Source organism: Poeciliopsis prolifica, unplaced genomic scaffold (genome assembly GCF_027474105.1).
Source record: "Poeciliopsis prolifica strain line A6 unplaced genomic scaffold, Auburn_PproV2 SCAFFOLD054, whole genome shotgun sequence".
Classification (NCBI taxonomy): domain Eukaryota; kingdom Metazoa; phylum Chordata; class Actinopteri; order Cyprinodontiformes; family Poeciliidae; genus Poeciliopsis; species Poeciliopsis prolifica.
In genome coordinates, this window is record NW_026562429.1 from 1,792,298 (window position 1) to 1,808,346 (window position 16,049).

Sequence of the window (16,049 nt, forward strand, 5' to 3'; positions counted from 1 at the left end):
AGTTTTACCGAATATAAAAGCTAGGATAGAGAAAGAAGAATATTTTGTGTCAGAAGTAGCATTTTTCATTGTAAGTAAATTATGTTGAAAAATAAGAAGCTCGAGAAATGAATTTGTATTCATAGTATGATGTTGCCACCACCGTGCTTCACTATGAGTAATTTTAATGAGATACTTTTGTCCTGTTTCAAGTCTTTCTCATAATCATGGCTTTTGTTTTACTAAAAGAAATTATGTCTCTACAGTTAATGGCAGCAGAACCATTTAAAAGATATGCATATTTATGCTCCTTTGTGTCGTTTATCATCAGCGCCTGTCACGCAGCGAGACAAAAGCCACAACATGCATCCGGGGCTGAGCTTCCTGCGTCTCTGCCTTGCTGCCATGGATGATTCACGCCCCACTGGGGGGAAAACAGAGGGTTACTAACTAGGTCCTCCAAAGGCACCAGATGTCAGTGATTAATCTTGATGAAGTTGGGACTTCGCGTCTCCCAAGCTGTCTCCAAACCTGCTGCTTAATGACCCCTTGCCTCTGTTTTATCAGCCCATTTTTTAGCCTTTATATCATCCTCAGCGCGGAAGGTTTTGTATGCAGATGTGTGGCGACTGGAGAGGAGGCAATTGGAAAGCAACTCATTGTCTGCAGCATCTCACACACACTAACACGCACACGCATGCACGTTCTGCAGAAAAGTTTGCCACTGGAAGAGAGATCTGAGGAACAAAAGAAAAGCTTTTTTTCTCTTTCTGGGATGCATTTATATTTAATTTATTTATTTTTTTTTGCCCCTCGCAGGAGGTGCAGATTTTCATTTTTGTGAAAGCTTTGTGTGGCGAAAGAAAGACAGAATAGCAGTCATTTGTTATAAAAAAAAACCCCAGAAAAAACCCACCAACAGTAAATACAAGTCATCATTCATTCCTGAAAGCCTGACTGATATAATAGAAGACAATGTAATTTAGAAATATGAAAAAAACATCAGCCTAATCATGAAATACTAACTCAGAAGTTGGGATGATTGATGTTTAGGTGAGTGGTGGAGTTCACTCAGAACAAAGGGGATAATACAGTGTTGCAAGAACCCAAGATAAAAAGATAAAACATGAAGAAGAAAAAACAACCACACCAATACTTTAATTAGACAAATGGGAAAATTAAAATTTGGTGAATTAGTACATTTCACCAAATTTATTCTCCAATAATATCCATCAATTCTCTGAAAAAATGGAGTTAAAAGTTTAGTTTAAAACAACCAAGTATGGATACAACATTAAACTGATGTGGAATAAAACATAGCACACTTTGAAAGGGAATTAAAACAAAATGTGATTAAAATCTAAAAAAAGATTTAATATTTTAAATCTGAAACCTTCATGATTGTTAAAGCTACTTCACAGTTTAGTTAAAGTGACTTGCCGGCAGACCGGAACTGACTCTATAGTGAACCGGAAGTTTTTTTTATATCGGCCGTCGGCTCGTTAGCAAGCTAAATTACTTTTAAAGATAATTTTTCTTTACGATTTTTGGACCAGCGCGGTGAGTTGATGTTTGAATGTTTAAAACTTTTGAGAGATATATTTTTTGTTCTGCAAGTGGATTTTTCGGCTAATTAGCTTCGAGCTAATTGAAATGCTCAGGGTTTTAGTAGCTGATTAGCTCAATGCTAGCTCATGTTTATTGTAGCGTTGTCAGGGAGTAAAACTATAAATGTTATGACTCGTTGGTTAAATTAAGCATAATTGGTGATGATATGCTAATATGATTTACTTTAAAGCTTTAAATCTGTTTTGAATATTGTGTTCATTTGAATATTGTACAAAAGTAAACATTGAAGTTTAGTTTTTACTGCACCATAACAAGACCGACTAGCTGGAGATTTACTTGATTTTAGAAAACCTTTTTTCCATTTTGTTTGGATTCATTTATTGATTCTCAGGTTTCTGTTAATATTTGTTGTGTTAAGAGTATAGATGTTTTAGTGGTAATGAAGTTGTAAGAGTAGGAATTTATAAGCTGAATAGCTTGATCTAAGTAACATTTATGAGTATTATTTGACTTTATTTGACTTTATTTGAATGCAAACAGATTGTTGTTTGACTGTAACGTTTTAGATCAAGTGGACTTTGGCACTGATAGCTACAGGATACAGAAAATGAAAGAAAACAATACAATAATATAGAAAAGAACAGAGGTATTTCAGTTTTGCTGAAAGTGCACTTTTTTAAATCTGCAGTCAAAGGACAGGAAACATCTGGCTCTGGAGAAGTCAAAAAGCATAAAACCTGTCACTAAAATGTAAAAATAAAGTTACCTGTGCTTGAAACCAAAAAAATTTTTTTTTAGCATTATATCCTTATTTTTTTTAAAAAAAAGTCTGATCTCAAAATATTTTTAAAAAAGAAAATTTTCACTTTCATCTTTTGCACATCTCGATTTGATTCCTCGCACCCAAAATGTGACAGATCGAGTTCTGCGAAGATTACTGCAACAGAGCTATCAGAGAGCCCATTTTCTGCCGGGTTTCATGCACTGATGGATAAGTTGTTATGTGATCTCTGAATTACTCACTCAGAAGATCATGTAACAACCTCCTTGAGAATGTGAGATATTTTCCTGGCTGCAGTGGAGGGTGAAAAACATCTTGTAGTTACACAGCCAACTAACCTGTAATGCTGTTAAGAAAACAGTGCTGCAGAACAAATCCTTGCATATGTAGACCTAACACCACTCCTCGCTGAATAAACTGACATTTATAATTCATGACAACAATGTGCTGAGAATCATGTCTCAGATTTTAAGGGCTTCTTTCATGCGTTCACTCATGACAACACCTTTCCTCTGTGGTTGTATTAGAGGAAAGGTAAATATATATTGCTTATATTTGAGTCTATTTTCTAGATTTACCATGTTTGCCCCAGTCTTTGTCTCCATAACAATCCCATGATTGCATTTAAAAAAAAAAGAAGCAAAAGTCACAGCCTGGATCTTAATAACATCCTTCAAAAATCAATTTCAATTTCTTGTTTTCGTCAGCATGACGGCCGAACATGAATCGATCATGTTGAACTGACATTTTTCCCTAAAATACCAGCCGATACCAAATGAGAACGACACAGAACCTTCTTAAATGAATTGCGTCTTGATATTGCTGGCTGTAAGGGAAGTTTTATCTTCTTTGTTTCCCAGCTTTCCCAAATTAACTTTGACTTAAAGGTGACCTTGAACAGGTTCTAATAGGTCTATAAACTGTACAAAATATATTCATTATAATTTTTGCTCAATTTTATTCTTAGATAATGATATTTTAGTCTAATCAGAACACTCACACGTGACAGTGGCTGCAAAAAGATGCAAAGTTATTCAACCGTACTGCTTTGAAAAGCAGAAGTAGAGTCTCCTGCACAACCAACAAGAATTCAGCAAGTGATTTCTGGAGGATAAGTCAACAACTAAATACTCACCTTTTCCAGCAACCATTTTAAAACCTAAACATACTGGAACTGTGCTTGGGTTGCCAGGTAAATGTCAAATGGAGGCACACAAATATGTAGTTCTCCTTTAAAATACGTAAACTATCACGTTGGACCAAAACTTAACATAGTTGAAGAGATTTGGCCCCTAAAATAAATCTCATAAGCAAGATGTGGTTGCCTTGCAGATCTTGGTACACCCCCTGCTGACTGTTCTGTACCTATATCAGTAATTTAGGTTCCAAATGCTAATTTTCTTGAGAATTGGCTAATTGTTCCAAAACAGCGAGAAATTGGATGCATTTTCTGTAACCTTACAACAGAAGCAACACCGTCTCTTTTCACATTTCTCGAAACCTTGTTAATGAATACAACCACCAACCTGCTGACTGCATTTCATGTGTTTTCTCTGTGATAAAAATCAAGCCTGGGATAATCACAGCATGAAATTCAACATGTTTAAACACTGACATTGCGTGGTCTTGATGAGGTTGTGAATACTGGTCCCTGTTGTCAAAGCTTTGCTCTCTGTGGGATTAATTTAAAACTAAAAAGGGAGGCAAACTTATTTTTAGACAACAAGAGAATTTTTCATGTTCAGACAAAGCAATATAACCTTAAAAAAGTACTTCTTACTTTGTTGAAGCTTTGCTAAAAAACCTTTCTTTTATAGTTTAAATTCTTTTCATCATTATCTTTAAAAACATGGTTAAAAACATTAAGACAACAGATACAAACCAGTGATATTTTGATCAAAATATAACACAGGGTTACTGCAGATCGATCAATAATTATAGTTTAGAATGCTGAGGTAGAAAAAAGCAAAAAAGCAAACCAAAGATGTTGCAGAAATTAGAAGAAAGAAATTAGACAAACAAGATTTGGACAGGGCAGCACAGATTGTAGATAGTTTGATTCTAGATAGTTGATGTTATAAATCGCCTGGATTTATTTATTGATTTTGTTCATTGCTGAACTTTTACATCAGGCACCTTGTTGGGCAACTAACGGGTCCATAGGAACATAAATATGGAGCTGTTGATGGCAATTATCTTTCTTTGATGATGTTAGTTACAAAGGATGCTTTAATGATCACTAGTTATCACTTTAATATGCAAATGAGAGGCCTTATCTTAGTGCTAATGTTAGCTAATGCTATGTTGTACCTTGTTCATTTAATATTTCTAATTTGAGCTCTAACATGACCAAGTATTAGATGTTAACTATTGTTTTTAAGTTGAAGTCAAGTTTAAATTAGCATTAGCTGATAAATGTAGTGCTATATTATTGGTTCATTCTTCCTACTAGTATGTTTGCCTGAGAGCTAAAATGAGCTAACTTGTTACTCGTTTTAACAAATGACAAATTTATTATCTTTTTTACTGTGAGGTCATTTTAATAAAATTCTGGTTAGCTTGTCTAGAACGTCCATTTTATTTGGGGAGGTGTGAATGCGCAATCAAACTCTGAGAAGAACCAGAACAAAAAAACTGCACTTTGTGACAGTGAAGACCGATTTGAAAGTTCTCCAAGTCTGCTATTGTGGGCCAGACTAATTTGAAATCTTCAAAAATGACATAATTTAAGATTTTAAGTTATCTATTATTTCAATATTCATTAAACATGAAGACATATTAGGGATCGACAAAGAGAAACTTGTTCTTTTAAATTACGACCAGAAAAAAGTAGAAATTTTATGACAAGTCCTGCAGGAAAAAACCTTAGTCTTACTTCTGCATTAAAATGAGGAATGTTGAGTTGTACTTTGTATTTTTATTTCAAAAATAAGAAAATACTTAACCTTTTAATAGCGTCACATTATTATCAGTCGCAGGACTTTCTGCAATTTCAAAGACTCTTTTTTTCTCTTTAAAATGACCTTTCTCATAATATTCCATGTTTTTTCTGCAAATAGTAATAATAATTATTCTCATGATTAAGATATAATTCTCTTAATCCGGTACTCAGTTGCACAAAACCAATGATCTGAAAAGCTGCTTTCATATTTCTATATGAAAAAAACCTTGCACTAGGATCTGAACTCAATACTTCGGACACCCATTGATTTTATTCTTCACTTTTCTGCTTGAACACGTCAACTTCACACATAGCTGAGTGGTTTCTTTTAAATTCAGCTGTATGAAATGCAGGAATATAGTTATCTCACAGTCTTGGACCGATTCTGAAACTCTTTCTCAAAGATCTTTTCACCTCCGTCTATAATCAACTATTGATTACCGGGTCTAAAAAACCCCCACACCCTTCTGCCATACCACCCTTTCCATCACTGCTCTCCATTTCACCCTTGTTTCTCAGTGAAAACCATCACATTTTCACAATGGGAGACGTGTAATCTGCAGTATGAGACATGGTGGCACAGAAGTTTGTAGAGCCAAGACAGCTGCTCGCTTCTCACAGCTGTAATTGGTAGACCAATGCTGCACCGTTTGACAGATTGTGGAAGATAGTTTCCCCAGACATTCTGTAGAGATGTACAACTAGGGCCTGGCTGGATGTGACGTGAACACATTTTACATCACCAAATATAACATCTCAAGAAAGTCTACAGGTGGCAGCTTCTTCCAACCGAGAGCTTCAATTCTTTATAACGAATCAGCGCTGTGGGCTACTCGCATGTTTGAGTGAAGACAAAGCAAATTTTTAGACTTTACATCTATCTTCTGGAACCACTAGGGGGGATGCAAGTAAAGGTAAAAAATTACAAGTACAGCTGACAAGAAACACAACTCTATATATTAGCAGAACAACTTTGTACTGTTTTGAGAACATTTCCTTTGCACATTTTTGTTCTTAAATTCGGGTCTCAACTGCTTCTAAAAAAGCAGAAGCTCTTAAAAGAGAAACTCCTACAGGTTTTTTGGCAATAAGTGTTTTTTCGTGTCTGGAAAATGAACCTTTTGATTAAATCGCATTACCTAACAACCCCGGTGAAGCCCAGGCCGGTCACCTACCAACCCAAGCAGAGCTCCAACATTTTTGGTCAACTGGTTTTATATCCCTGCATGCGCCATGCAAGTGTTTTGTTGTTGACTTACCATGCAGAAACCACTTTCGACATTCTATTTGGTTGTGCGGGAGGCTCCACTTCTGCTTTTCAAAGATGTTCGGTTGCATAGTTGCGCATCAGCCTTTTCCAAGTACTAATGTAAACGTTGAGTTGGGGTTAAAAAAAGCCCTAAAACAGTTCAAAACTAATATCTTATTATCTAAGAATGATATTGTGAAAAAAATGTAATGAACATGTTTTGTAGACCATAAACCTAACCTGTTTAAGGAAGCATAATAGGTCAACCTTTTAAAGAAAGTACAGTATATTACATAATGTTCCCACAAGCTGACTTTATTTAACTAAACTTACACAGCCAAAAAGCAGCATTTTATAAAACTAATATCTGTAATTTTAGCACTACGTCACAATTTAAGTTGCTTACAGTGTTAGACTTTCCACCATTTTGAAAAGTCTGCAAATCAATAAATCCACAGTCAAACCTTGGTCAAGTCTCTTTGATCGATTCAGGCCGAGGAGCACAAGCAGCGTCAACCTGCAAAGAGCAAAAATACAGAGAGATTTCGGAGAAGTTATAATTTCCATTTTGATTTTAAACCTAGCCATGTTTGTTTTTGTTGTCTCTAATTGAATATTATGTATAGCTTTCAGTTAACCTGAAGCTGGTGGCTTTAATGTGAGCAAATGGTAAGTACATCAGAGTGCATGATTAATTTTGAAAGTAAAACAACCATGATCCACTTAGTTTTCTCTAAGGATTACATTACTTTTAATCTTGCTGAATAAAAGCCAAGTTGAAGGCTGACAAATGATATTAGCTCAGTGTATGAATACTTTATAGTACTCAGATTAGATCTCAACCAGACAGTTGCATGACTAAAAGAGCAGAAATGTCACATTTTTCATTTTAAAAAGAGTAAAAGTAGTTGATCTTTCAGGATGTGGACATAATATTTAATTTTCTTCTTTTTTAAGGCTGATTCCAGGTTTAAAGTTTAAGGCAGCAGGGTAAAGTCAAGAGGTTTTTAGGGAGAGATTTGACAGGAGGATAGACAGGCAAACAGAAGCTCAATTGAATAGCTTTTAGCTTGAAAACTTTATTTTAGTAGTTAAATTAAAGCGCCACTAATTTGAGTAACTGTTAATAGCATCCAGCAACTACTTGTGCCAATTAAATCTGATTAGGAGCTAATCAAAACTTGACATTTTATCTGTTAGCATGAACAGTTGTTAGCACAAGTAGCCTTTGACTTCAGTACCTTTAAGTAAGCATAGATGCTCAGTTGAGTGGCTGTTAGCTTGAAAAAGTTGTTAGCTTAAATCGCTTTGGTGGGTAATTTAGTTGTCTGCTAGTTTTTGAGTAACTGCTATAGTAGTAGCTCTTAAATAGCTCTTAGTCGGATTAATGGAATCATTGTAGCTGTACTTGTTAGCCTGAATAGCTTTTAGCATAAGTATGCTAAAAGAAATCCATCTGAGCAGATATTTTTTATTTATTTATTTAGTTTATATTTTATTGTAATCTTAAAAATGGTAGAAGATTTAAACAGTATACAAAAATAATACAGATTAAAAATCCAAATTAACTGCGTTCTGCAAAGCTGCTTTGACTGCTATTTCCAGAAAAATGCTTTTAAATAGTTTTTGACTTGTGCAGCTTTCAGTATGAGTAACCTAACTCATACTAAGTTATGTTACACTTAACACTAACCCTGCTGTAGTGGTTTCAGTTTGGAGACGACAGTAAAGTGGAGAGTATTGAGTGCTAAACCCAAAACACTACGTTAGCAAGCCTACAATCACATAAGATTTATGACATGTTTATATTTGAAAACTTTTACCGTTGTACCTCAGAGATTTTTCAAAAATCTGCAAAACGGAGTTCCTTTAAGTGCTTTTTCAAACTCTCAGAACTCCGACTGTAAAAACTGTAATTTAGCTCCGCAGAACCTATGCTACTCACTCAACGTTGACACCTTGGAAGAAAGATGTACTAAAGTCTGGAATAAACATCATAACAGAACAATTGTAGGCATACGGAGAGATGCATCTGCAGTGTTTTGGAAGGTAAAATAACTGGGTTTGTCAGTGCAGTCTGGTGGCTTGGAAGTGTGTCTACATGGGTGTAAAAACATGAGCTAAAAGCATGAAAAAAAAACAGTCAAAGTTTTAGACTTGGTCTGAAGTTTACATATAAGTTAGTTTTAAGTTTTAAATGTGTCATTGATTAATGATGCTTAAAAACAAGAATTTGGTCAAGTATTTTCCATTTATTTAGGGTTTTATTTTTAATCCATAGGTCACCATAACTATCTTTTAAACTTCACCTCCAGTTACTTCCTGACAGATTATTTAACTTAGTGCAAGACATTTTTTTCCTTAAGTGAAATAATCTGCCAGTGGAACTAGTACTTTCTTTTTAAATCAATATTAAGGAATTATTGACTTAAAACAAACTCTTATTTCTTGCTGAAAAGTTACTTGTAAATTAGTTTTGTCTTATAGTTATTTTATTGTGCTATAAAATGTCTGTATGTGCCTGGAAAATATACAATATATAATAAAAATATATAATTCTGCCCATTAAAGTTTGTTTCAAGAGTCTGTTGAACTCCAACAAACTTTGTCGGAAGAGAATAAGGAGAGTGAAGAGACTTACCTGTACAGACAATGAGATTATCCAAACACAATTAAACTCTGGGGCCTCGTCTTGCAAGGTGTGAACCCATTTCCTTTTCATCCGTAACTTCCATCCTTTACCTCCGCGCCTCATTGTTGTGTGATTAACTCCTGAGCACCAACCGGGGAGTCTATAGTCCCATTACCCGGATCTCTGGTTGGGACAAAACACTTGCTAATCGCCAATCACAAGCAGGAGCATGCCTCTCGAATCTCTGCCAGCTCTATAATGTAAGAGTTGGCGCCGCTATATCCTTGAGAGAGAGCCGCTGTCTTTCTGCACCACTTCATTCACTCAAATGCATTTAGCTTCTGCCGCCACGGTGTTTCACCACGCAAAGCCTCCAACATGGAAAGTTCACTTTATCCCCAGAATGGGATTTAGTTTGGGAGCTAGACGGATGTCAGCGACACAAACAGCATGTTGTAATTTAATTTCAGCAGCTGCATACCGGCAGCGCCGACGAAGGAGTTTTAGGGACTTTGTAGGTAGAAAAAAGGAGAAAATTTCTGGCGAAAAGCTCAGAAAATCTGAGAAATTTGTCTCTAGAAAGTTCTTTCGAGCAAATTTTGGAGTTTTGGAGCTCGGAGATTTTCAGGTATTTTTTAAAGATAATTTTAGACTTTTGAAGCTCATGGAAAAAAAAATTCTAGAAATATTACTTTCTGACTTTCAAAGTTTCAAAGTCTGACAATATCTGACTTCTATTTCTACCAAATCTTCAACTTTTCAGATATGAAAATTTCCAAGTTTTTCTCAAAATGTATGAGTTTTTTTCTAGCAAATTTTGGACTTCAGTAATTTCCAATTTTTATTCGAGATAATTTTAGAATTTTTTTTTGTCTTGCAAATTTTTGACTTTTGAAGCTCCATAAGAAACAGAATTCAGAAGTTAGAAGTTTTTTTTGACAATTTTTGACAATCTCAAAATTTCAAGTTTTTTTCTAGAGTAATTATGATATTAATCTTAAAAGTTCAGAGTTTTTCATAGCAAATTTTTGAGTTTTAATACTCAGAAATTTCCACAGTTTTTGTAGAACATATCAACGATTAATTTCAACGTTTTTGAACTTTGGAACTCAAGAATTTTCTTGTTTTCTTTTCTAGATAATTAGTTTTTTTCACACTAATGTGTTACGTTTGGAGCTCCATGTTTTTTATAGAAATATCAGTTTCTGAGTTTCAAAAGTCCACATATTTGGAAATTCTTGAGTTTTTTTTCTCGTCAATGTTTTTTCTCAAACATTTCTAGAAAGATTTTTAGAATTTTTTGTAGAATATTTTTGACGTTTGGAGCTCATTTCCAAATTTCCAGATTTTTTCCACATATTTTTTGTCTAGCAAATTCTTGACTTTCGAAACTCCTTAAAAACAATTCTAGAAATATTAATATCTGAGTTATTATTATTATTTTTTAGATTAATCTAAAACTTTTTGAGTTTTTTGGCAGAAATGTTCTCCTTCTTCCTTCAGCGGCCCTAATGGAGCATTGGATCTGGCTGTATTTGAACAGATAGCTGTACTGTCGCTTTGGTTTCAGGAGAGCAGTTTTTTCTCACTATTTGGATGTTAAAAGTTTACGTGAGACTCCAGTTGGCATGAAGGCATCAAGGCAAGAGAAAGTGCTTTAGGCTTTCAGGTGGGTATTGAATGTTTTCTCCTAACTGTGAGTATGATCTTAGCTGCAAGGTTCTGCTGGATTCCTGCAGAAACATGAGACCCAGGGATGTTCTCTTTTTTTGTTTTGTGTCTAAACTGAACTAAACTCCAGCCACAGCAGTGTCAGTGTCTGCTCAGCTAGCTCCTGCTGATAATGAACTACTGTTACTGCAGGCGCAGAGCGGGAAGACAGCTGAACTGCGCCAGGCTCGGTGAGAGCTGAAAGGCCTGCTGAGAACAATGGCTGACATGAGGAGAAACATGCAGGATCACCACCTGAACTTCTGACGGAAGGTAAACAACTTCAGGTTTATTCACAGCTTTCTTTACCCGCTAGCTAAGTTTTGTTAGAGGACCCTGGATAATCTTACCAAGTAATCCTGGTCGAGTTCCTGGTGCAAATAAATATCTTGGTATGCTTGAAAAAAGTCAAACATAACTTAAAAGTAAGTTTTCAGCAAGAAATAGGAGCTTGATTTAAGTAAATAATTCCTTAATATTGATAAAAAATACTAGTTCCATGCGTGGATTATTCCACTTATATTGTGGGAAAAATAGTGAAATAATCTACAAATGGAACTAATACTTTTTATCAATATTATGAAATTATTGACTTAAAGCAGGAAATATTTCTTACTGAAAAGTTACTTGTCTTATTTTTATTATAGTCAGATATTTGCACGAGAAACTAGAAAAATACTTAGTAAAACTTTGTAATAAAGCTCTATTTAAAGGGAAATTAATACACTTCCAACAGTGTAAAATTTGTTCAGGTCAAGCAAAAATTAATTGACAAAACACAAATAATTTTCAATTTATTACAAATTTTAGGACAAATAAAGTAAATTCCGCTTAGTTTAGATGTTTTTTTTATTTTGCTTTTTCATGACCAATATTCAAACTAAGGAATCTGAGCTGAAATCACAAATGTCTTTGTACCTAAACAAGTGAATAAATTATTTTGGTAACTTTTTCTGCCATCTCTGCATATTAAAGAAACGGATCGTCCCAGTGAGTTTAATAATTTTCTGTGTCTTAGATGATCCCGGTCTCTTCAGCGTGTGTTGCAACACATTCCCAAATGTATTTGTTAATCCTAAATAGCAGCATAACGAGTCTTTTAAACTACATCAATTCAGCCTGAGCATTTTTAATTATGATATGTAATGAAAATCATAATTGATGAATTGACTCGTGGCTGGGTAATGAATTGCTTTCCATGCACGTTTTATGCCAATTCTGCCCTGACTTTGAATAAACCCTAATTATCAACATTAGTGAATGTCAATGCCTTAATATTTAATAAATCCTGGATAATCCCATAGCAATCAATTTAGATCAAAATCGTTCTCCACCAAAAGGTAGAAAGGCTCTGCAACTGATCCACTGTTTGCCATAATGATGCCTATTTATATGCAGGAGCTTTTTCAAACTGCATGATGGATAATTACTTTATTTACTTCTAATCATGTCAATGAACCATTGTGCAAGGGTTAGATTGCCGGAGCTCGTTATAATTAATATTTTTTCTCTTTTCAGTATCATATTAGGGGATTTGGTGGAGCAAAAGGCCCAGTTTGAATGGGATTTGGTCAGTATATGCCACAGCATGAGATGGAAATAATCACCGTTTCATATAGCTGAGTGTGACATAATCATGAAAACTGCTATTCATCTCTTTGTCCCCCATTCATGGCTCTAGGTGGCTTTAAATAGATTTGTCGAGCCCCTCTGCATTCTGCTGAAACGGAAAAACCGAATAAATCTTGTTGTGTTCAACAGCTTGAATACTAATCTGGAATTAATGTATGAGAACAATGCAATATTTACATTCATTTCATGCAAAGTCAATATGTATGCAGCTAATGTTTAGTTCAGTAATTACTGACGTTAATTTAATTTATTGCCGGTAATTCGGTTTGCTTTTATCATTTGTTTGTGCCGAGATTACACCCCGGACCATTTGACTTTTCACTCCTTCAGAGGGAAACAGAAGTAGGTTCATAGTTTTGAGCAAAACTAAAAGAAACTAAAATCCTAATAGTTTCTTTCACTGAAACTATTAGGATTCTCTTTAATCTAATAGGTTCAAAGGGAACCTATGATTCAAAATTCACCTTCTGCACATTTTTTGTACTTGCATTAAAGTTTATGCTGCTTCTAAAAACAACCCAAGCACTTAGAAAAAACCACCCAGTTGTAGTTTAGCAATAAGTTCATGTTTTCTGGTGTCTGAAAACTGTGAAGTCACAAACCAGCAGCAACCCAAGCTGAGCTCCAGCAAGTTTTGTCAGCTGGTTTCACCGTTGCATGCGCTGCACAATAGTTGCTGGAAAACACACGTTTTGTTGTTGACTTTAGACCAATCAGAAATTCTTGCTGCATTCTTGTTGGTTGTGCAGGAGGCTCCACTTCTGCTTCTCAAACATGTACAGGTGTATAATTGTGCGTCTGTTTTGGAGCCATTTTTACATGCGAGTGTAAATGTTGAGTTGGGGGGATTCGGACAGAAGCAACTCATTTGAATTTAAAGAGACAACATCTAAAAACTCAAAGTCTCATTATCTGAGTCTGAATTTGTGCAGAAAATGTAAAGAACATTAATAATATGTACGGTCTCATTGAAATCAAATCAATCAATCAATTTGTATGGTATGTTCAGGGTGTTTTGCATGTTTGCTACATGGTTTGCGGAGCTTTTTATGTCTTTATCACATAAAATATATATAATTTTGAGGCTATCATAAGAAAAAGTAAAAAAGCTCCATGGCACTGTGCTTCTGTGGGCGACCCACTGTCTTATTAGTAAAAAAAAAAAAAGCTAGTCTGCTTTTGAAGAAACTGTCTTCCATTCCCTGAGCTCCACAAAGCAACCAAAGGAGCAATGGAAACAGGTGAAATATATGCAATATATGCACGGTTCAGGAAAATGTATGCATCCTCTAAAACCATAAGGCAGCAGATTTATTCCAGATTTTGCAAAAACAGAAACGCAAGCAGATTTGCGTCTAACTTCTGCACTGGTACTCTAATAAACGGAATACTAACCCAAAACCAATTAAGCTTTTCGCCATGACCGTCTCCTCTCTCTGGGGGATTTTGTGCAGCAATAAGTTTTTAATTGCTGTGGCCCCAGTCTTTTTTATCTCTCTTTTCATCTCTGTATTGCAACGTTAACGTTAATTTGCTCGACTCGCAGTCGAAGAATCAGCGACTTTAATGAGGGGTTAAAATAATCAGATTCTTACCTTGGTCACCACTGAGAATACAGCAAATTTGAAAAGTATGCTATTATATACAAGTTTTTTGTTTTAGTAAAAAAGACAAACTTGTGTTTCTTTTGATAGGGGTTTAATGAAAATATTTCCTTCTAAACGGACTGTGAAATCAGAGTTTAAAGGACTCAGCTGATATTAAAACCCAGCAGAGCCATTATTTGAGGGTACCTAGATAAGAAATGTCTCTGATTCCAGAGCAAGTGGGATCCTCGGCTATCAGATACAATAAAAGAAGACAGTAGGAAGAGCCAGTTAAGCTCCGTGTCACAATCCTTTCCATCTCCAAACCCAAAGTGAGGTTTCTCCACACTCTCCCTGAATTTTTCCCTTCAGAAATTACCATTTACCAATTACACGGTGTCAGGAGTGATTCATATCTCTTTAATGAGAAATGACAGTAGATAGAGAAGAGCCACCTCTGGTTTGATTTCACTCCCAGTGGGACGGGATGAGCTGTTGACAGAAGCGGTCGGCAGATGGAAACGGTGGAAGAGGAAGCCGTCAGTTGGGTCGGCGATGACCCGATGCGGGAACGGCAGGAAGGAGGAGAAAACCTCTCAATCACAGACCCGCTGTCCCAAAATGAACCTGGGCTCAGTGGTTATTATATACTTGAAGGGATTCATTTTGAGATGTTGCTGGATTCTTTTGCACATCTTGGAATTGCTGATCTCAGTTTAGTAGACTTTAGAAACGCCTGTTGTTCATTTAAGTCTTAAAAGTGACCAGTTATGCTTCACTGAATAGGTTAGGATATGTTTGTGGTCTATTAAAAGATGTTTAGTATAAAACTCAACATTTATAACCGCAATTATATAACCGTACGTGTTTGAAAAGCAAAAGAGGAGGCTCCTGCACAATCAACAAGAATGCAGCAAATGGTTTCTGGACGGAAAGTCAACAACAAGAGCAGTTGTAGGATTTCTCTTTTGTCTTTGGTGAAAGATCGCGAGCCTTTTCTCCTCCTAGCGCTGGGTGCTTGCATTTGTTTTGGTTGTTCTTACCCAGGATGCACTGCGCTGTTGTCCACTTCCTGCTTTTGGAGCGGTCTCCAGTCCATTTGGTGTTCACATATACCGCAGCAGAGTTCACTTCAACCAAACCAGAGTTAGCTTTTTTGATTCATAACTCCCCAAATGAACTGGATTAAAGTGGACTATACAGGGCCGGTGAGATTAAACCTTTACGATGCTTTAAGCTTTGTTTCTTTACCACTAGACTGGTAGTTTCTTTGGAGAGATGTCAAACAGTTAAGAAACTTTTCTAAAGCCTGTCATTTACCCTTTTCTTGATGTTTCAGTGGCTCAGGATTGACACATTCACCTTTAGAAACAGACCTGTGAGGAATGTTACGACCAAATTAGGTAATAAGTAGTTGACCACCTGCTGTGAGTGCTGGAGGAAAAAAAGTCCTGTGGCTGGAGAAAATAATTTTACACCTAATCAGCAAGTTAGCAATCACCCAGCCCCAGATCTTTAGGTCTGGTGCAAAGTGGCGTTGAGTGTTGTGATGTGTTGGGGAGCAGAAAAAGCTTCTCTCTGATTTTTAACCTGGTTGATTTGTTCATAAACTGACCATCAACGTGTTCTGGTTTTCTGCCGCAGTCAGAGGTGAGGGAACAAGGGAGGGGACAGGGTTATAAACAGAGGCATTCACATCATAAAAGGACTTTCTGCAGCAGCGTTGGCCTCTGCACACCTCTGCATGAACTCCTCAGCTACCCTATACTTGCATGCTTGTGTGAGTCCGTGTGTAAATTTAAACCAATTCTCCAGAGGCCGACTCCTGCCGCGTGGTCCTGCCTTGACTCTTGATTGCTACAATCAGTTTTTTTTCTTCTTCTGAGGTTAGACGGACACACAGCTTGCACTCTTACATGAAATACACTCTCCTTCAGTGCCGTTATCTGAAGAATACGTCAGGAAACGAA

At 36.0% G+C, this 16,049-nt stretch overlaps 1 long non-coding RNA gene across 3 annotated transcripts in view; it reads left to right on the plus strand.

The window, feature by feature from the left end:
- Positions 1 to 1,443: 1,443 nt before the first annotated feature.
- The window catches only part of LOC129378974 (uncharacterized), a 129,507-nt gene continuing 114,901 nt past the window's right edge, over positions 1,444 to 16,049 (plus strand). For all 3 annotated transcript variants that reach the window (XR_008608118.1, XR_008608117.1, XR_008608116.1), the window contains exons 1-2: positions 1,444 to 1,539; positions 11,015 to 11,134. This is a non-coding gene — a long non-coding RNA (uncharacterized LOC129378974). The remainder of the gene's footprint in view (positions 1,540 to 11,014; positions 11,135 to 16,049) is intronic.